The sequence below is a fragment of the Amyelois transitella genome, chromosome 12, assembly GCF_032362555.1.
Source record: "Amyelois transitella isolate CPQ chromosome 12, ilAmyTran1.1, whole genome shotgun sequence".
Classification (NCBI taxonomy): domain Eukaryota; kingdom Metazoa; phylum Arthropoda; class Insecta; order Lepidoptera; family Pyralidae; genus Amyelois; species Amyelois transitella.
In genome coordinates, this window is record NC_083515.1 from 3,128,819 (window position 1) to 3,151,042 (window position 22,224).

Here is a 22,224-nt window from a genome sequence, read left to right on the forward strand (position 1 = left end):
TCCCTTTATGCAAAGGTAAAGGTGAATTTGAACCACGCTCCACCATGACACACCATTTAAAACTATGTTTACGCTTCCGAAAACGACTGGTGCAGTCAGGATTTGAACCCGTGACCTTCAGAACGTGAGCACGGTATATTTCCTGCTAAGCCATGCCTAATATGATGCTCGTGTTATACGAATGGGACTGAATTGAATGGATAATATAATAAACCATTTTGAGTACGCAGATGGAAATATATAATAAGTAAGACGTGAGTCTGCCTTTTATATTCATAAAATTGTGTAGGTATTTATTATTTGCAAGCATAACGAAAATCTTTGAATAAAATTCTCTGTTTTTCATGCAAACCGATTTTATCATGATCATGTCAGTTTTTCGGAGAATTAGACTGTAGTTTGAATATATTACCTGTAGGTAGGTATAGGAAATATCTTTACTGAATCTGCTCTCAAAATATTTCGAGGCGACTAAGCGATTTTTAGCGAACAGACAGTCAAGAGTTTCTTTGACTTTTGAATTATGGATAGATAACTAATTAATCCAGACGTCTTTACTAAATACGCGAATCGGACACACACGGTAGTGATCGAATGCCAACAAAAACAATATGGGGCAATCAAGACAGATGGTAGATCGTCGATACGCGGGGTAACGTCCATTAATCACTATCGGTTAGTTTGACCGCCCTTTTTGACACACACGGGCTGGGAGGACGGCCAGCTAAACAGATTTGAATTTCATTATACACACACTGTTTATACAATTGACACGATTTATAGGTTACCTGGAAGAGATCGATGCTTGTGATATAGTCGCCTTTTGCTGCTTTGATTGTATTGTGTTGCGTTGCGTTGCGTTGCGTTTGGTTGTGTTGCGTTGCATTCCGTTGAATTGTATTGATTGACGTTTACAATGTGCTAGGGATGACTAGCAGGCTGGCACTCACTATGTTTTTTCTTCAGAACCAGGCCAGCAGGAATGAATTGTGTAGGATTTTCATCATAAACGAGACAAACGCTAAGGAAATGACGAATAAATCGTCTTTTGTAGAATAAAAACAATGATGTAGGTATTCACCGAAGTAATCGTCCGTGTGTAAGACATTTCTGCTATCGACGTCTTTACTGATTACTAGAACAAATTCCCTAAAAATTGCGAGGAAAACAGGATTGGGCCTGTTATTTATACATACCTACATGGCTAATTCATGGTAAGTAATTGCATAATATTACACATTTTTCTGTAGAAGTAGTCAGAGATTATGGATTTCCACTTGCTACCTTTACATATTTCTCTTATGAAAGTAAAATGTTTACTTAAATAAAAATAATACTATCAAATCTGTTATTTATTTTATTTTCATAATTCCAAATCCATCTAAAAAGAAATAAGAGATAAGCTTTCTATATTTCTTTGTATCGAATATTGTGCTAAATGCAAGAAGTATAAAACCGATTTTGAGGTAATTTAGCAGATAGGCAGACTAATCCTTCAGCAATAACATAGGCTTTTTTTTCTGGAAATGCTATGAGAAGCAAAAAGTCAGTCTTGAATTAAAAATAAGTAAGAAGAGCATACATAACCATAATAATCACAGATTGTTTTTTTAACCCCCATCGAAATTTTGGGTCATGTAGTAAAGAGTATTTGCTATTTATAGTTGAAATCTTTTTCTTTGATTTCGAAAAATAAAATGTCGAGTAAATTGTGTTGTCAATTCATAGATTTTAGCATAAAATAATCTTCAATAAATATATGAAATATTAAAAAATAAAAATTATCTGGATCAAATAACCAGTCATGAAATATTTTACATTACTATGTCTTGCTATATTTCTAAACTGCTGTGTAGTAAACAAGAACAAAGCTCAAGCGAAGTCGGCGGATGAGTTAACTCAGGATTTGAACGAGATGACGACGAAAAACCCAATAATAACGTTGGACATGAGCACATTCCAAGAATACGTGAAGAATCCTTTCAAGAAATACTCTTTCGTGGTATTATTTCATGACTCTTATCTTCGCTGCCCGAGCTGCGAGAAAACCTTCAATGAGTATCAGATCGTTGCAAAATCCTACAGGTATTCATCATCGTACAACGATAAATTATTCTTCGGAATTGTAGAACTCGATGACGAGATGGAAATTTTCAAAATGTTCAATATCTACTCCGCTCCCGCCATCATGCATTTCCCAGCCAATGGCGGTTCACCTATCCAGATGGTCTCGAGAAAGAACGACGCTGACGCAGAAGACATAGCCAAGTGGATCCGATACCATGCCGGCGTCAAAATACTGATAACCCGACCGTCAGAAAACGCAACGCTCACACTATTTATACTACTCTTTTTAAACATTACCGTCTTCCTCTACATTCGAAGACATAATCTTCGATTTCTCTTTAACAAGCAAATGTGGGCTACAGAAGCGATCGTGTTTTGCGGCATAATTATTTCTGGACATGTTTACAATGGAATAACGGATACACCATTCTATCAACTCACGCAAGATGGTCCAGAGTATTTCTATAGAGGAGATAGCTATCAGTTTGTGTCGGAGAGCATTATTGTAGGTCTCTTACATTGGGGTGTGGTTGTGGGAATGATATTGGCGATAGAAGCGGTTGGAGGAGTGAACCGCTCCACAGCAGCCGCGAGAAATTGGAGTGAAAATAGAAGCAAGTTGGTAGGAACTGCTGGCTTGGTTATGGTGTGTGTTTGTTTCTCATTTTTATTGTCCGTGTTTAAATTCAAGATTCGAGGGTATCCTTTCAGCTTTCTATTTTAATAAGATATAAGAAGAATAATAGAGTTTAGATAGTTATAACTAATACACATATAAAGTGTCAATTATATGCTTTTTGCCCAAATTGTGTTACAACTTCTCCTTTAACCCGTTGATTGAGTAAGCTTATAACCATAGAATTTTTTTTAGGTCATACACGAACAAACTGTCTCTTTTATGTCTCAAATAAACCCTAAACGTAAAATGTTAAGGGTAAAAGTTATTTTATTAAAATTGAATATTTGATGATGGAAATAAACAGTTTATTTATTAAAAATAAGTGAGAGAGGTAGATTTATTTCAGTAACTTAAATATTATACTTTAACCATATGAAAAGCGTAACAGCGTTACGTATGTAACTATGGACATTTGCGCTTTGGCATTTTAATTTTTATAAATGGTACTATTATAAATAAGAGAAAGTTATGAGCGGTAAATGAATAGGTATGTTATTAAGTCGTAAATGGTGCGTAGGAATCGCGACCTTAGGTAATGAATATTAAGTGTTGTTTTATAATTTATTTTATTGAATACTTCCTTCAATACTTCCGTACTAAGATATTAAAAGGAAAGATTTGTATTTTTGTGTCACGATAAAACTCAAGAAAGAAAGAAGTGGAAGTCGAAAGATGACTCTGCCTACCCCTCCGTGATAAAGGTGCGATCTTACGTAAATATATATTTATGTGATTACGATGTAGAACCCGAATGGGGTAAGATTGATTTAATTGTTTGGCACAGTGATAGACAAGACTCAAAAGAAACCTAGGATGTGGTACTTTTGTTCCTAATTCCTATGTTGCCAAAGCCCCAGGGAAAAAATCTAGCCCCTTGAGTCCTTTATAAAAGCTTAGATATTTTGTCATAAACATTTGAAGCGTAAGTATATTTATAGTATATTTATTATCTTAAAAATATGTTTGTGTCTACAATGTTTTTTTAAATTCAATTACACAGTTTGCTAGACTATCGCCTCAAATAAGAATTCCAAGTTCATAAGTCTTTCCCTTGTTTTATGATAGTATCTGGAAGATATTAAAAATCTTCTGTATGTGTAGATACCTATCAGTGAATAAATGTTAAACACGAATCAATGCTCAAGGAACACGGTTTTTATCTACCAAATATCTGCCTTTTTTTCAAATTCGACAGCACTCGATAAGCCATCTAGCGGATATAAATCATTTTTACGGCGTCTACGCTCCGTGTCTACGCTTTCACGGTACATGAATAGAAGCCTTTATGCCCTACCGCCATAGAGAAATGCCAAAGATAATATAAAGAAAAATTGAACTTTACTTCGAAGTGTAAAAGGTTGAATTTACAATGCTGTGGCAAGATAGGGTTGTCAACTGAGCGAACGCTCCGAAATGCCTAAACATGGCCTATAAATAAAGTATGTGACATACATACCGCCTATATCTATTCTCTGTAAAGCTCACAAAGAAAATCATTTGGAATGATTATGTAGCTTCAAGCGTCTGTTAACATCGTTCAATACCATGTACTGAGTGACATTATTTTCCTTGAATTAATTTTAAATACCTGTACCAATAATACAAAACTAGCTTTCGCTCGCGGCTCTGCCCTTAAAATGTACCTTATGTCCCTCTGCGTACTCACTACTAGGTGTATGCAAAATTTCATGTGATGAGATCGCTTCAGTGGGTTTTACGTGACAGACGGACAAACATACATACTTTTACATGCCTAATATTAGTATGGAATATACATAGATAGACAGACAAAAGGCGGCCTTATCGTACTGCAATCTCTTCGAGGCAACCAATGTATGTAAAGAAGTATAGGAAGAAATAGCCACTAACATTTCTATCACAGCCAAGTCAAAACAACTGACCGCAATTTTCAAACATGCCAAAAATTAATAGACAGTAATTCGATTATAGGAAATTTCCGATTAAAGGTGCCAAGAAAAAACCCTGTAAGTCATTATATAGAATGCGTCGTGCAGTATTCTCACTCAGCAAAACCACATTTTTAAAAACATAAAACATCTGTAAAGTCATATCCCATTTTTCCGTATACAGGGTGGTCTCGTTACGTACCAGTGCAGTAGCTACACCGACACCCTGTATATATTTGTTTAGGATACATCCCTCCTTATTTACATACTGCGTCGATTGCTGTTGAAATTTAAACCTTAATTATATCACCTTTAGTTTCACTATCGATTAGTCTATGTTTTTCGGTAGCTCAGGTCGTGTGGTTTTAAGGTATGTGGATGTTCAGTGTTTAAACAAAAGGTTTATTGACCTTGGCTTCCAGCCAGATTGGGAGCGGGCGAATTAGATGCCATTTGAATTAAACTAGCATCACACGATGTCTTATCGCAACCTAGCAACAGATCCTCTGGCGGTTTGCTTAGGAATGGGATCTATATAATAATCTTAGGTAAATATATAATGTTGAGGTGCTTGGTTAAGATAATATATATATGAAGGAAGCGGCGCAGAAATTACATCTGTTTTTGTGATACAGAGACGGAAGGACCATTATTCTTCTTTGTAGAAATCCAAGGGACTTTATTTATTCTAGTCAATATCCTTGTAGAAGATGTAAATAATAGCTTTCATAATATATGTATCGGGTCTTTATCCCTTACGGGGAAGACAGAGCCGATAGTCACAACACTCAAAGGCCATGTTAAGCTGTACGGCTCAGTGATGGAATGCGATTCAGATAGTATCGGTTACTAACCCGAAAGAAGAATCTCAAGTTTATAAGGCCTTCTGAATTTTATATATGTATCGGGTCTTTATCCCTTACGGGGAAGACAGAGCCGATAGTCACAACACTCAAAGACCATGTTAAACTGTACGGCTCAGTAATGGAATGCGATTCAGATAGTATCGGTTACTAACCCAAAAGAAGAATCTCAAGTTTATAAGGCCTTCTGAATTTTACAATTTGGAAAGAAAGAAAAAGCAGTTAGTATACACCATGTTTCTCTTTTTCTATCCAACCAGCATGGAAGCTTTTAATTTCTAGGAGACTTCTAGAACAAAAGTATACCTATTTGGAAGTGAATATTACGTTCAAATGCAAATTGAGTAAAAAATTCAAAGCAACATATTGAAAGATACAAAAATAGGTATTATATTCATAAAAGGATAGTAAGAAATAAATTGCACACAATGTCAATAACAACTTTAATTTACAGTATCTAATTAATTGCGCTTATAAACTCAAAACATCACATAGGCACCATTGTAAACAATAATGGTACAATCGTAGACAAAACTCTTACCAAAGCGAAATTTTATCCGTGTAAAATTTGTAAGTAAATTTGTTTGCTCGTAAACGCAAAACTCAGGTACGCCGTGATGTTAACGCAATTTAAAATTCATGTCTGTAAAAACTGCTTTCATCCCTATAATGTAATCAGGATACTAAGTGACACCCCTAGTACAGGGGAGTGGAAAGTTCGTAACTCGCTCTTAATAATAGATTGACGGTTTACGAGGTCAGTTAGCGATGAGGACAGGCGAGGGAAATTTGTGTTTTAGTTTAGATCTTTTGATGGTGTAGGGTAGCATACATACATACATAAAATCACGCCTCTTTCCCGGAAGGGTAGGCAGAGACTACATCTTTCCACTTGCCACGATCTCTGCATACTTCCTTCGCTTCATCCACATTCATAACTTTCTTCATGCAAGCTCGGCGGTTATAGGGCAGCCCTTATAATTAAATATTTTTTAAAGAAACTCAGTGCATAACGACTACTTTTACATAGTAATCAGAATAATATCAGACATAACAAATGCTTGAAATAATAGAAATGATGTGTTGTCGTCTTGCAAGACAAACAGTTTTTTGCGTACTTAGTTGTAAAGCTGTCATAAAGAACACATAATTGAAAACGCTATGATGGCTGATGGAGGTAATTTTTCTACTTCTAATGGTCTTAGGTAATTATGAATTCCAGGGTTAAGCAGCTTTTCTTTATATCATATACGCTTAAATATTTAAAACAAAATCAGATTAGTTGGTTAAATGAGTATTTTATCGTTGACAGTACCCGGCACAAGTGCGTGTAGTTAATTTTCAGCATCGTCTTTGTGATGCAAATGTGTTCCCGCCTTAGCGAGGTGCAAACATATTGGAATTTTAATGTGACGAATATGTATTAACCTCATTTGAGTTGTTTACGTAAAACGTAAATACAGACTTAGGTACTACTCGTATGTACTTGCAAATTATACGCCTTAGATAAAATAAATAGAAGAATAATGTCTTTGCGGAAATGGTCCCGGCTGACCTCAATTTTCTTTTCAGGGAATCTGTACATATATCACGGTAAAATCATAGATGCAATAGATGACAATAAAAAATCCATGATTGAGGTCCTAATCTATCCACACAAAAAGTGACACTTTACCATGTTGAAAAACACACAAGTCATCACAGTAATGTTGTAAAAGTTATCACATCCCAATTAAAAACCTTATTTTTAATTTTTAATGAATATTGGCATGAACCATACGAAATAATTGTCAATAAATTATTATATGATTTGCGTCTTAAGCCATCTTATTGACAAGCTTTAATGGAGTTAATTAATAGCAATACGAAAGGGAATTTAAGGCCTTATTATTCGGACACACAGGTAGCAGACATATTTCACTTTTCATCAAGCCAGTCATCCAATTAAGGAGTAAAGCACAGCAGGACAGACGAACGTATATTATCTTTTGTCACGAACGGAGCGAGCCAAGGTGAATTAATATGAATAAAAATTAACTGTGCCTTGTGGTTCCCGCTCTTTATAATAGAACCACTACATATCTTTCCCGCAGTTGTCGTAAATGGCGACTAAGGGATAGGTCTCTGTCTATCCCTCAAGGGATATAGACGTGACTTTATGTATGTAACAAATAACTAAACTAGACAAATAATAAATTAAAACCTCTAGTCTGACGATACAATAGGTTTTACGAGTAGGGTTTTTTTTTTTATCACTACCTTTTTTTTTTCACTGACTGACTACGTGATTAGGTGCCCAGTGGCGAGCAGACCACATGCTGGTAGTCGCCACCTATCGCTACCACTATCAGGTATTATTTTACAGAGTTGAGCTTGGATATATGATGGCCCTTTGATATAAATCTAATGAATATTTTTAGATGATTTAATAACATGTGGCTTTTTTTCCTTTTTGTTTAGGACTTCCTAAGACTAACAATTTTGTTTATTAAAAGCTTAGTTACGAAATTTATAATTGTGTTGCACTTGTGGTTCCCGGCACTATAAGAAAAAGAATAGGCCCACTCCATCTCCTTCCCAGGGATGTCGTAAAAGGCGACTAAGGGAAATGCTAATAAACTTGGGATTCTTCTTGTTCAGTTCCATTATTTAGTTATACAGCTGAGCGTGGCCTTTCAGTCTTTTCAAGACTGATGACTCTGCCTATCCCACAAGGGATATAGACGTGACCAAATGTACATACACAGCAGCATCAGTATTTCAGTAGCAGCATAGCAGTACATACTCTCCTGCAGGGCTAACGTACATACATATAATCACGTCTATATCCCTTGCGGGGTAAACAGAGCCAACAGTCTTGTAAAGACTGATAGGCAACGTTCAGCTATTTGGCTTTAAGATAGAATTGAGATTCAAATAGTGACAGGTTGCTAGCCCATCGCCTAAAAAGAATCCCAAGTACGAATATGTACACCTATCCCTTAGTCGCCTTATACGACTATTTATCCATGGGAAAGAGACGGAGTGGTCCTATTCTTTTTTGTATTGGTGCCGGGAACCACACGGCACAGGGCTAACACCAGAGGAATGCAGGAGAGGAGCCCAAAATCCACCAATGATCTGTGATAATTCAGTTACAAATCAGTTTCCAATTCGATTTAGCCACGTGCACATTGCACATGTAACACAGCACATTGTAAAGCGGCGTTCAGACCGGCGCCGTTGCGTCCGCCCCGCTTCCGTCTTCCGGAGGTCGCAATACTCTCAAACCTTCACACTTGCAGATAAAATACTTAAAGGGACTTAATGGAGCGTACACACTAAGGTTTGAATGTTTGAGAGGACATTTATAGTTATTTTTATGTAAAAATGTGGATTGTATATTTTCTTACTGTAGATATTATTATTTTTATTCTGTGAAAACTGCCTATTTAATAAAAAATCAGAAGCATTTTTTTTATATTGTATTGTAATAGCTTCCGCATCTCTGTAAAGTCTCATTCAAATCCGTTTTAAACGGAACAGAATATAGTGACTTTATGACTAAAACGTAACAGGACTAAAACCTATTTCTAGACATATTTCTTTTAATGCCAAGTTATCAATTTAATATACCTAAGTAGACCAATAATTTAGGAATGGCAATGAGACACAATATACCCAAAGAACATTCTTTTCCTTCCATTTCCTCTGATTAACTAGATTCATAAAAGAAATATTTCGATATCATACAGCATTTAAAATTTTATAACACTCCGCAGTTTCTTTTAAGGAGTAAATTAAGTGCAAAATCAATAACAGTAGCGTTTGTCAACTTAGTATTTGTGACGACCAGACTGGAAAGATAACATTTAATGGACATTCAGGAGTCTAAAGTCCGTTTATCACGGGCGAACAGAATTTACACTGAAAACCTAGTTATATAATTTTACAAACGTGGGTCACTTTAATGATTATTAGATATTATGAAATATTAAGAGAAAATTATTTAACCCGAGATTTTATTCATTAAATTCCAAAAAAAGACCCTTTTTGAAATTACCTACTAGTGAAGGCTATTTTACATTTCAGTAAAATTTAAAGGGAAATGCTTAGAAACTTGGATGGATGGTATTTAGGTGTAGGCAGGCTAACTTTCTGAATTTAAATTTCAGTATTAATCCATCCAGCTATGTCTATGTCTATGACTATGTAACTTGTCTCTTTCTACGTCGTATTGGATAAATCCTCGAGTAAACATTGAATTTTGATCATTATATCATTGTCAATGTCCTGACAAGTAAGATTAAATTATTAGAGGCTGACGTAACATAATATGTAATTTGTCCCGGAAATATATATTTTTGCATCGAAACAGCATAACAAAGCCCAAGGAAATCGCGTCCAAAATCGCCAACTTTTTGTTAATGCCAATTCTATTGAATGCAGAAACAACAAAACTAAAATCGGGGTAATCGCGTGAGACGAGGGCAAACCGGGAAAACGCAATAATCCGATTGGTTTTCGCGCCCCGCCGTCAAGCTTCGCACGTATTTGGGCCAATTAGAGAGCGCTGCTGTCGGCGACATGAATTATAAATTAAGAACACATGTTGCAGACACATACATCGTGTCCTCTTGTTGTCTGTCTCGCTCGCACGTGATTGCAAATTTTGAGGCTAATTGATATATTAAGTATGTATATTATTTTTTCTAAACATTTCACATTTTGCCAGCTACCTCTCTTTCCACATAGGATAATTTAATTAGCGTTTGTTGTTTTAGGCAATAAGCTAAGTACAACTTGTTTAGCTTAATGTAGCCGACGGGTCTTATTGTCACAATATGTTATTTGTGTGTTTAAGAAGTACATTCGAAATTAGCTTAGACTATGGAAAATTGAAGATCAGTTATACATGATATGATGGTTTGGGGTTGATTAATTTAATTTTGTCTGAGTAGTTATTTATAATTTTTTTTTTTTATTTATTAAAATATTCACAATACGTTTAACAGCAATATAGTAATACAGTGTCTGTTTAATAAACATTTGCTACAAACTATATTCATATAATATAAAGTATAGCTGAAGCTCATCGCAGTACATCACAGAGCTTATTTCCCGTTTCAAACAGTGGCCATTTTCATTTGATAGCGTTCAGCTGCTGTCTGACTGTAACCATTGACTCTTAACAACTAGAAGTGACCAGAGAGCCACAGAACACAAATTAGAATACGCTCGTAGATAAAGTAGATAATCGATGTCATTTATTTTTCATGCAATAATAATATTTTTTAAAGACTCTTAATTTTTTTTATCGCAATACATGATAGAGCTTATTTACCGATTCAAACAGTGACTTTTTTACTTGAAAGCGTTCTGCTGCTGACTGGATGTAGCCATTGACCTTTAATAACTAGAAGTGACCACCCAGAGCCACATAATACAAATAGTGTGGTAGTAGATATATCTACTGATTCGTTTTTCATACGGTTCTAGTTCAGTACAGACTAGAAACTTTCTGTAATTTTCATACGAGTAATATACATATGTGGTTCTCCAAATTATGAATTTGTTTGTCAATTGTTTAAATTTGTATCCAAAACTGTAAAAAATAAAAATTCGAACCAGCACAGTCATTTCTAAATAGAATCAATTCTAGTTATCTTCTTTCACGCACACAAATTCGATTCGTTTATTGTACCAACACATAGCCATAGAGTATAGAATTAACCCGGTTTTGTTGCTTTTTTGCATGATGGGTGTGCGCAATGCATGAATGGATACATTCGACATGTGGATGGTGACCTATGATGTAACCATAACCACGTCACTTGCAATGCCGCGCTCATTCAGTGAACTTGTTCAATTTATATACAGGTATTTTTGTTTTATGACAACCGTTTTTTTTTTTTAATGAAAGAACCGATATTTTTTTTTTAATTTTGATCACTTCAAATTGCTTTTGTATTCGGCTTACGGTGACATCATGGAGAAGCAGGTTGAGGCGTTGGTATCAGCCTTCATTTTTGAGGCTATTATTAACAATTTTTATTGTGCATAATAGGTCTTCTCTCTTCTTTCTTCTTTGATCTAAAAGAGAGGCTTTTTTTAGATACCTATATACTTTGTCACAGTCCGTGAATAGTACATTCTTGGTCGTGATGTTAACCACGTCAAAGGTAATAAGCAGGTCTATTTACGATCTCTCCTCGCCGTCTATCTTTTCTGTTAACCTCAATAGTAGTCTTATTAACGTGGGTTAATAACCCCGCTAGCCTCCGTTCAAATCGAAATTCTGACAGAAAGTTATGTATTTAAAAAAATCATTCACCTCAAGTTTATAACTAACTAGGTCTTAGTCGCGTACTGGCAAGAAAAAAAAATTAAAAGAAGAAAGGTTTAAAATTAGAATAAAATCACGCCCGACGCCTTCAAAATAAAAATAAAACTGACCACTCGGCCAACGAAGTGCCTCACTCGTCACCGGAAGCATGAATCGAGACATCGATAATCGTATAGCATGCTCATATCGACTCGGACACGGTACAATTACAATAATTGAATCAGGAAACTGTTCCCTCTCCGGAGCATGGGTATAAATAAATCAAAAAGGGGCCTCATTGGACGGCCGATGCTCCCTACCTTATTTATTTAGTCTGCTCTCGATAAAAAACCCACAATGTGCGCGCGATCTGCTGATATTAACGGACCTAGCTGTGACAAGGTTAGATGGTTGGAAGAATAACATCTGTAATAATGATTTTTGATAATAAACTTATGAACAATGCGAATGTGTAGACATTATGTAAGATTTTTGTTATTATTAATTTTAGCCAATTATATTTTGGCAGGAATTAACACGGCTCATAGTTATTTTATACCAGTGACGCGGATTCTCTTACTGTAATGTTTAATGATATAGGAGAGGAATTGAAGAAGAGTTTATATAGCTGTTTTATTACAAGGAGAACTTTCTTTTAGCAAACGTTCAAAATGGGTCCAACCGTATTATGCAAATTGGTTGCCATTTTTTCAAGATTTTATTTTACTTACTCCCATATAAATGAATATTTTTGATCATAAAATGTATCAAGTACCTACTTAACTGAGTTTTTTTTTATATATTCGCTGGAAAAACTGCGTCTAAAGCTCACGTATATACCATGGAAGTTGCGGGAAAGTTACTAGGGAAATGATATCCGGCTTTTCTATTGCAAATAATGGAAAGTAGCAATTCCTCCCGAGTTTATTATAGCCATAGGAATAATTACGGTTATAATTGAAGAATCATGCTAATGAATTGGGTTGTTGGAGAAATGATAGAGTTAAAAGAAGAAAAATCCAGGAGTCTTAATAAATTATGAAACATATCAGCTAATTTATGTTTTCGATATTATCACATATGTTTAAAAAAAAAGTAGGTGAATGTAGTTTACTACTAAGTTATTGACTAAAAGTTTAAAAAGTAAAAAGTATTTATTGTTACCTAAACGATTTTAAGAGTTGATTCTTTTTTCATTACGGTTTTTAGCTATAAATGCACAAAAAGTCTGTACAACGCTTGAGTTTGTAAGTAGTTCAAAGCGTTTTGTTAATTGAAAGTAGTTCCAACTATCACTCCTTAAAAGAAACAAGGTCACGAATATTTACTTGCTGCAACGAAGAGAAAACATAGTAATAAGACCAAAACAGACCAGAATTGACGACCTAGCCTATCAGTGCCAAATTAGTAATAACCATGAAATTACACTATAACATAATTCCTTTGTCGCGGTCGCATTATCGAAAGGTGATCGAAAGCGTGTTTAACTTGTACACTGATCAGAGAAAGGGGGAGATATGTTTACGTGAACATGTTGAAAGACTGGTTCGCTTATTTTCCGCGCTATTTATATTTATATAATCCAAGATCCGCTAGGATGTGAATAAAATCGAGGGAATACATATATAATATAATCACGTCTACATCCCTGACGGGGTAGACAGAGCAGTCTTGAATAAACTGACAGGCCACATTAAGTTTGCCCTTTATTATGAGTCCTCCTTTCTGTGATCCAGGTTATCAGTTTATTTCGATACAAAGTTTACGACGCGTCTCCACTCGATACAAATTTAGCGATACTCGATCGCAACAGTCAACTTTCGCAAGCAAATATGGCACGGGCGAGGCTTGTTCGGACAAAATGAACAGGAGTTTAAACACTTCACGTCATGTAATGGAAGTTTAAAACAAAAGCCGTATTGATCAAAAACCATGTTGAAATTTAATCAACCGATGTTTGAACGCCCAGCCAAAACTGCTGAGTACTTATTGGTTGTTTGGGTTTAAGGGTGCACTAACTAAAAAATTTCCGAAATTCCTGTGCCGACGGAAATTAGCGGAATTTCACGAGGCGGAGTCGCGGGCTTACTTTAGTTATCATAAATTATTCCGACTCCTACGGTAATTTTAAGTAGTTAAGTATTATTTCAAGCAACCCATTTTCATAAGCATTCGATATCCGACGACTATATTTATTGCGTACAATTTTCTTTGCTTCCTTTCGACGTCATCACCAGGTAGAAATACCCGGATTAGCGTACTGCCGTGTATGCGCTAAATTACCTATTGTTTGAATTTACTACTAACAATGTAACCCAAAACAGAAAGCTGTGCGCATACCTATGTGCCACTTACGAGTCTTCCATCTCCTACAGCATTAAGTGGCACGACCAAAGACATAGATCAAGCTAGACACAGCGAGAGTACATACTCTCGCACCTTGTGTCAAATTGCTTGATAAAATTAAATCAACAAACGTATATTGTTCATTAGATGTTAGTTGTGATGGTCTTTATCCGTAAAAAATATCCTACATCACTACTACTACAACTACTACTTGTACTGGAAATTCGCTTGCGGCCCTGCACGTGTACACGAAAATTCCCACGGATATTTTGGGAAATTCTTTCTTAGTGCAAATTTTCTTATCTCTAGACTCAGTCAATCAGTCAGTATCTTCTTTTACATAAGTAAAGTATATCGATTTCGACATATGAGTTAACGCAAAAAGCGTAACGCGTTTATTTTTTACTGATATATGTGAATTAACGGTGTCTATGTACAACTATCTCTGTCGTCACAACCTTGTATGTAAATGAATAGAGTAATAAATCTTACAAAATGAAACGTGAAAATGTTTATAACGTACAATAAACATTAATTCCACAGAATACACTTAGAAGTTAAGACTGCAGAATTTTCAATACCTATAGCGTTTCACTCAGCTGGTTCAAACCTCTAATGATGTGTTCAATTCCAATTAACACGCCAACAGTCATTACCTGAAACAAAACAAATAATTTCACTAAGAATCCCAACTAATACTATGAATATATTATAAAAATGCGAAAGAAACTTTATTTGTTCGTTTGTTACCTCTTTATGGGTTATCTACTGAATAAATCTTATAATTAAGAGTCTGGAGTCGGACACAGGGTCATTTAATCCCGGTAAAATCATATTTCCCGTGGGATTTGCGAAAAACCTGTACTTTTTTGTAAGAAGGTGGCGCTAAATTCGTCGCTTTTTGTAGGCGGCGTTCAATTCGTTGCTGTTTGTAGGTGGTGCTATTTTTTTGTTAGATGGCGTTAAATTGAACTAAAATAAAATTCGACGCTTTTTGTACATGCCACTAAATTCTCGCAAGCGAAGTAGCAAGCAAAAGTTAGTCTTCATATAATTATTGAGTCCTACTATGATGATATTTTTATGAACAAGATGAGCAGTAAAAGGAAACCAAAAATATCCACAAAATCACAGCTTGTATTATTTTTGATGAAAACAGATGTGCCGTCATAATGCGATTAATGATGTGGAAAGAAATGATTTCGACAGGGTCTGTGTATGTTTGTAAGCGATAACGTGCTATTAGGGGAGCATTGAAGAAAAATTATTACAATTAACTAACCTTATCGAATAACAGTCATTTGACCAAGTCATTCGGGAATTGACGTTTATCAAAGACGACTTGTTTTTTGTAACGTATAATGAAGAAATGGTATTATGATTCAAATTAACTCACAAATCTTACTTACCTGGAGGTTGGATAAAATTATGATTTATCGAAAGAATTGCGAGATAAGAAATATTCTTTTACCGAACCAATTTCAAAGGAAGAAAAAATATTCTTTCTTTAGGATTCCATGTTAATTAGCCAAATTATTTATAAATCGTGCATGTACGATGAATTGATTATACTTGCTCTGCTCGCATAAAACAAAAAGTCTCGTTTATTTACAGTTCCTGTTGAAACTTAGGGATATCCTCTCTCAGAGATTCTCTGCACTCTCTATAAAAAAATGCCAAATTTCATCTTCTTGATTATTAGCCATGTTTGTCAACACTCAGGTCTATAACGCACGGGTTTTCCGTTTTTTCTGTTTTTTATTGCGCGAAAATCTATCACTATTTCACTTTTTACTATAACGTGAAACGAGACAGCGATAGTTTTTCACGCCGTACAAAATGGCGTGGCACGTGCTATGCAACGGCGGCAAGCTAACTATCGCTCTTAAAAACTCTGAAAAAGAAATACAGCCTTTGCGATTATTATCAAAATTGGAGACAAATTTGTAAAAGGACTATATAATGAACAAATCCAGTTTTCATAATTACATAATCCTCTTAATCTTAATTAAAGCTGCCCAACCACTTAGTGAGAAGCAAGTTCGTCTACTTTTTCTAAAGTATCCAAGCTTGGAAAACTTCAATTAGTGTTGCAAATAAGGCACTGTAAAAAATGGCTAGTCTTTTATAATTAAACCTGGTTTCATTCTTTATTGTAGTATTTTTCAGATACTGGTCTAAAGAATCTTGAAGTATGTTTTTAGAGGTGAACGAATTGAAGAATAATAATAATACTAAAGTAAAACAAATTAAATCTAGTGATATGTTCTGAGGAAATTGATTTATAGAAAAAAAAGGTTGTACATATTTTAAGGGATATCAACTTCGCGTTAAATATTTTTTTACTTTTTATTTATTTGAATTAATTATTATTTAAAGATCTTTAAGTATCGTATTAATTCGACACGGTTATTAAATAAGTAAGAAGATTATTTTCTTTCTTATTTTGCTTAAAAAATTACTTTATTTACATTGTTGATAAATTTCTGTAGTTAGTTTATTTCGCCATTTCTTCTATACTCAAGTACCTTTGCTTGGGAACAAAGGTACCTAGTTGCTTTAATTATAAGTAATTATTTGTCTATAAATAAAACAATGTGCGCAATGTTAAGGTATAAAAAGTTTAATTTTAATAAAAATAATATTAATTAGACATATAAAGGCAACAAGTTGCGAATAAATGTGTAACAGGGGTTGAAGGGGAATCCTGCTACAGCCTGCTATCTCCACCGAAGTATTTAATTAAAATTTCATCTCCTTTGGGAATGAATCCGGATAGTGTCGAGTGAAAATTATCAATTCGAGTGAGGGCCGCAGATGTGATCGTCTCCCGCTAATTATTCCTAATTTATTGGGGAGTTCTCGATTTCTCTATAAAATCATGTGATTTTCGTCAGTTTCTGGGATTCCCTTTGAGAACCTATCATATTTACTTCACTCACGACTACAAAGTCTTTTGAGTCTGTGTACAAACACATACACATTTTTCACGTACTTATTTTCAGTTCGAATAGCCACAGTGAATAGTGCTCCACGAAAACAATGCATGTAGCACTTATTATCAGAACACATTTCCACAATTTCCTACATTTACAAATGTGCCCGTTTTCTACATTGCGGCGCACCTAATGATTCGCACACAACTCGATTTGGTAGAAAACAAAATTACTTACAGTTACGTTATTCGTTCGTTGGTGCGAACTCTTTGCCGGCAGCAAAGCAAATAGCCTAGATTTTTCTTGAAAATAGACGTTCAATCGGCAAATAAGACTAGTACACTTGTCGTTACCATGACAGTAAGTGTATAATTTTGTTTTCTACCACATATCCAACTAGCGTTTATAATCTATAAAGGTATAATTCTTTGAACCAAGTATGCGAAAAATCAACGTTTCCCGCACATGACATTGAACTTTCGCTTGAAAAAGTTATAAATATTATAATATATTAATAGTTACAAGAATTTTAATTTTCATTCAGTTATTTTACAAGTAACAAACTTTGCTACAACTTTTTCATTATTCTAACTTCAATTTATTGTCAGTGACAATAAAATGAATCGAACGAAACGGAACTCAATAAAAGGAATCATTTATAACACGACCACGCTTATAAGTAGTGAGTACTTGCAAAATAACCATAACGAGAACCGCAGCCGACTTCGCGATGTGAAAATGATTTACGTAGTGGAAGAAGGAAAAGCAGCCGATTTCAGCCCACATAAATCCAAGGCGACCCAGCCTCAAAGAGTTATAAGCGAATCACATTTTTCCATTCAACCTTCCTGAGTGTATTTTATGTAGCGAATTCCGAGTTGAAAACCCCGCTTTATATACTCTCAAAGAAATTGGTGATATGTGTGGATTCGGTTTTTTTTTTTAGAGTTGGATGGATATTCTTTGAGTTACTTAATTATTTTGTTTTCATTCGTTTATTAAGTATTTTATCCTGTCTGTCGTAAAATCTATGGCTGATTGCTGTAACGTCGTGAGCAGACACACAGCATGCACTTTATAGAAAAAAATCATAAATATTAAAAAAACAACATGCGCAAATATTGCTGTTTCCATTAAAAAAATATATTATACTGATTTGTATTTCCATTCCCATTTAGTTTCTGGCACTTAAGAAAAGGACCACAACATCTGTTTCCCGTGAATGTTGTAAAAAGCCAATAAAGGGTAAACTTGTTATTCTTCTTTTAGGAATTCAATGCCATTATTAAGCATACAGCTGACCGTAGCATTTTAGTCTTTGTGAAATTGTTTGCACTGTCTACCCCGTAAGGGATAAAGAAATGATTGTATGTATGTAAAAATAAGCTGCTTCCTGATCCTATAATGATATAATAAATATACCAACTATGGCTTTAATTTCTTCTCAATTTAAACTGTAAGACAGACAATTTATTAGTCGAAAATAAAACAATGATTACAGCTAATAAACTTGGGAATATAGAGCGAAACACAAATGGTTTGTATCGAAAATACCGACAATAAAACAGTGGGATAACAGACAAAGCTCCTTTGTTCTTCAAAATAGTGCGTTCGGTACCTAATTGAGGTTAGCGGAACGAAAACAAAAACTTTGCTCTGTTTTATAACTATCATGCGCATGAGCAATAACAGATTGTTCTTCAGCTAGCTATAATGTCAGCTCATTTTGTGTTACTCAGAAAGTCCTTTACTTCTCTGGAAAGTGTCCGAGGATTCGCCTGGGACCCCAGCCCTCGTACCCACGCGACGCCGTTTATATCGCGCGAATACTCTCCGTGTGGTTCCCGGCACCAATACAAAAAAGAATAGGACCACTCCATCTCTTTCCCATGGATGTCGTAAAAGGCGACTAAGGGATAGGCTTACAAACTTGGGATTCTTCTTAGGCGATGATCTGGCAACCTGTCACTATTTGGATCTCAATTCTATTATCATGCCAAAAAGCTGAACGTGGTCTAGCACTCTTTTCAAGACTGTTGGCTCTGTCTACCCCGAAAGGGATATAGACGTGACTGTATTTATGTATGTATGTAGTCAAATTGATAACCTTCTGAATCGGTTAAAATTCATGTGCCACACTCCAATAACAGGCACGAACCGAGCAAATTACACCAGCAGGGATTATTGCAAATTTGTGAGCAAATCCGCGGGAAATGACGAGTTCACGGTTCGTGAAGCCTGCTAATGCCAAAATCGATGAAACTTTACATTTTAACTAGTTAGTCACTACGAAAATTTAATATACAGTCTGATTAAAATTTCGTTTCGTAAATAACGATCATACATAGGTGTAGTCACGTCTATATCCCTTACGGGGTAGACAGAGCCAACAGCCTTGAAATGACTGAAAGGTGTATGATGGAATTGAGATTCAATTAGGACAGGTTGCTACAAGTTCATCGCCTACAAGAGGAATTTCAAAGTTTATAAGCCAATCCCTTAGTCGCCTTTTACGACATCCATGGGAAAGATATGGAGTGGTTCTATTCCCAAGTGTCGGAAACCACACGGCAGTTAAAAGCTGAGGTGTACAAGAATGCCTGGCTGGCTTTATTGATTGGTAAAAGAAAATATTTAGATCGCGCTTGATATACGAGTAAAGTTATTCCAATGGTTTAAACAGGTAAAAAAGTCAAATTCCAACATTAAGATATCCAGCTGAACGTGGCATTTCTTTTAGAAACTGTTGACCCTATTTACCCTGTAATTTTATAAAAAAGTAAGGTGAGTGAGTTTGAATGCGATTTCATCTTTATTACTTTAAGAAGATAATACTCGTAATTTAATTCAAATTCGTTTCCCCGGTTACTTTTACATTTAAACCAGGCTAATTTAGTGTTTAGATAAACTAATCGCATTAACAACACTGTAGTATAATAGTTAAACAGCAAATCAACATTCAGAGGTGAGATATTAATGTTGACTTAAACTGCAACGGAACTCATTACTTTAAACGCCTAGAATTAGCGGCAAAGCTATTACAATAAAAAGTTTACAAAAGTAAAACTCATACAAGTAACCGACATTAGAAAAAAAAATATTTTCAAAATTCGATACAAGGTATCAATTATTGACGTCACATCACTTAAATCTAATTATAACTATTACCGCTTCCAAAGCGCATGTGTAGAAGAAGCGGCGGAACAAACTACACTGCAGCCTATTCACCGGGACGTCAATTTAAAAATATAGATATCTTATATCTAAATCGTGGACTAATGCACATTGTCTACATTATATACTTACTTACGAGTATACAGAAATTTATTGTGTTGTATAAAAAACAAAGATGTACCTATACGCGTAAAGAAATGGTGTTTTACAATTATAAACTTTGCAAGGCAGACGTTTAAAGAAGAACATGATCTAGATTAGCTTTATTGTTACGAATGTTGCTCATTCGTGACGGAAAAATATCTAATATTGCAGTTTATAAACTAAGGATTCTTGTTTTTAAAAAAGGCCTAAAATATGATCGCTACTCCATATGCGAAAAGTTGTGATATTCGTTTGTTGTTTTTTTTTTATTTATAGAATTCCCACGTTAACAGTGTAACAAACACATTGGTACGAACTTGAAAATGTGAATTCTATACCCTCAATATTTTATGCAATTTCCACTGATATCCTCGCTTTCTGCCGGCACTCGGACCAGCTCGCCCATCTGTTCCCATGGCTTTCCACCAATTAAATGTTAAACACGCAACACCCATAATATAATAAATTCTAACAACAAGACAGTATGAAACCGACGTTTTGTTATTATGAATCACACAATTATTGATCAGTTAAGCTTAGTGCAGACAGGTGATAATCATTTTTTTTAAGCTATAAGTAATAAATAATTAATAATTTTGGCTATGCATTTGTGTAGATATTTTTTTCTTACTCTTAAATTAACACCGGATTATATCTGTCTGCTATTTTCTAAAGGTTGACTGGTAGAGAATGCTATTAGCATTAAGTTCACCTATTGTACCTTTGAGGCCCAATAAAGTTTATAAATAAAAAAATAATGATCTGAATACAAAAATTACAGTTCACCTCAATCCTCAAAATACTCGCAACAAGTTTACAAGCCTTTAATTTCGCGCTTACAACTCATTAATTACTCGTTATAAGAATTAATTAAAGCACTTAGCGTGAAACCAATCACACCATTGATAAGGCAACTAAATATAAATGTAACAAAATGTTGAAACAAGTAATTTACGAGTTTCGCGGCCCTATTGAGTGCTCCATCAATGTCAGCGTTTATTTAATTGTGCTAAGTTAATTAACTGTAAGGCCCCGTCTGCACTCATTAAGAGATATAATAAAGGATTGCTTGAAATATTATTTCTATTTCTTACCGAGATAATCTCGTCGTGGCGAAAGGCCAGGCTAAGAGTACCCTAAACTGATGAGAGGGTTATGAATGTGGATGAAGTTAAAAAAAATGCAGGGATCGCAGCAAGTGTTAAGATGTAGTCTCTGTCTACCCCTTCGGTAAAGGCGCTTTTCTTGTGTGTGTTGTAATTTAGTTTTTATTTTGAATATCAAGTTTTAAAGTTAACCCACTGTCGAGTGACTGTTGTTTTTTATATCTAATTGAATAGTAAAATTCAATATAATTGAAATAGTGTGTACTGAAAGAAATAAATAAAGTCCGCTTTTGTACATTTTCGGTTTTTGAGGCATTTTTTTTGTACATAAAATGTTTACAAACAAACAGTACAACTAACTTAAATGTTAAGAAAGCTATTTTTTTTTTCTTGATATACCCCACCATTTAATGTCCCAACGAAACCAATGCTTTGCAATTGCATTATATATACAAAAACACAAACAAGATTATCAAGTATGTATCTAGTTATATTCGTGGAAAAAAAGTCAAGTGGTTTAACAGTTGCAAAATCGGATTTTGATTGACAAGAACTAATTATGTCTGATTACAGATATAAGTGCATATGTAACAAATATACTTGTTTACCTTACAACTTATTTTAACATGAACTTCCTTAAAGAGCATAAGTTACTTTCCTTTATAATTCCAAAACTAGTTGTTCTACTTACTACTACC

At 34.8% G+C, this 22,224-nt stretch overlaps 1 protein-coding gene across 2 annotated transcripts in view; it reads right to left on the reverse strand.

Moving 5' to 3' along the window:
- LOC106142488 (caskin-2) overlaps positions 1-22,224 on the reverse strand; it is a 232,426-nt gene that overhangs the window by 131,880 nt on the left and 78,322 nt on the right. Inside the window, exon 2 of one of the 2 annotated variants that reach the window (XM_060946793.1) lies at positions 14,748-14,822. The exons of the other annotated variant lie outside the window; for it this stretch is intronic. The gene's annotated coding sequence lies outside the window, so the exon portion shown is untranslated. The remainder of the gene's footprint in view (positions 1-14,747; positions 14,823-22,224) is intronic. 2 annotated transcript variants of the gene reach the window in all.